The following is a 1359-nucleotide window of genomic DNA, read 5'->3' on the forward strand; positions in this document are numbered from 1 at the left end:
AACAAGCACCCGAGCTTTTGCTTTCCTGAATCCATGGCTCCCTCGATGACTTAGGCTTGTACGTACCGTACTAACTTGGAGCTTGATCTCGCACTACTGCAGTTAATGGGAAATTTGCCATTGATTTCAATAGGCCAGGATCAAACTCTCAGTGCGTGCACAGTGTTTACATATTAACCTGTATTTAAGACTTTTGTAAAAAAAAAGCTAAGGCAAATAAAGACCAATTTGGTAGTATTCTGTGCACTCCCTTAAGGGCAGTGCTAGTTCTTTATTTTTACTTTTTCGTGCCAAAAGAAAAAATAATCCCTCGTTTTTCTTTCTTGGGGAATACAGAAGTCCATGTTTTTGACATGCAGTAAGAACAATTATGATGTACAAAGAATGATTATTTATGAATATATTTTAAAGTATTTACGTGTTTTAGGCCTATGACCAATCCTCATTCAAATATTCAAGTACAATTAACATCTAAATGGGACCATGAATTCCTGCTTACTCAGTATTGCCTGTTTACAAAAAAGCGGGTTTTATTTTACATGATTTTAAAGGATTTTCCCTTTTTTTAAGCAGTCAGTGCTTGGTTATTGTTATTATTTATCTTTTGGGGTTTTTTTTATTAACTGCTATAGTTAAATACAATTGATTAAAAATGAGGGGTAACATTTCCAGAAGTACTTACAGTTGCCTTAATTCTGTTCCCACTGAAGTCAATGGTATAATCTCTGCAGTTATCACCAGGAGCAGAGTTAAGCCAACACTGGTTGCTCTTCAAGGTTGCCTCCTGACAATATATGTTCCTGTGTGTAATCGAGGCAGGCGTATTTCAAAAAATGAGCACCCACTAAGGCAATTCTGAACTATGATGAAGGAAAGGGTCCTGAAAGAAATTCATTTTGAATGCACAGTCTGGCAAAGCCTGTGCAGAGCCAGAACATTTTCTTCTAGGTAAGTTAGGCTCATATTTCAATGCAAAAAAGTAATCATTACCCATACAAGTCCTCCAATTAAAGTTACTGATACCTTTTTGCTCATTCAAGCAGTGTCTTCATAGGAACTGTGTAAAAAAAAAAAAAAAGTAAGTTTTACATTTACAACAGCATTGCAGATTAAGAAAGAATATACTTCATCCCAGCTCAGCTGATCTCTGACATGATCCATCTGATTTAATTTTTATAGGACAAGGTGGGTGAGTGCTGGTCACAAAAAAGTAAAATAAAAAGCCAGGAACAATTGTTTTTCAAAAAAAACAAAACCAGGCAGGAAAAACTCATAGATTGTCATGAAAAAAAAAAATGTATTACAAGAATAAAAAAAAATTCCAAATTCTTTTATATTGTAAAAAACCAAGAGTGCAGA

Source organism: Gavia stellata, chromosome 5 (genome assembly GCF_030936135.1).
Source record: "Gavia stellata isolate bGavSte3 chromosome 5, bGavSte3.hap2, whole genome shotgun sequence".
NCBI classification, from domain to species: Eukaryota; Metazoa; Chordata; class Aves; order Gaviiformes; family Gaviidae; genus Gavia; species Gavia stellata.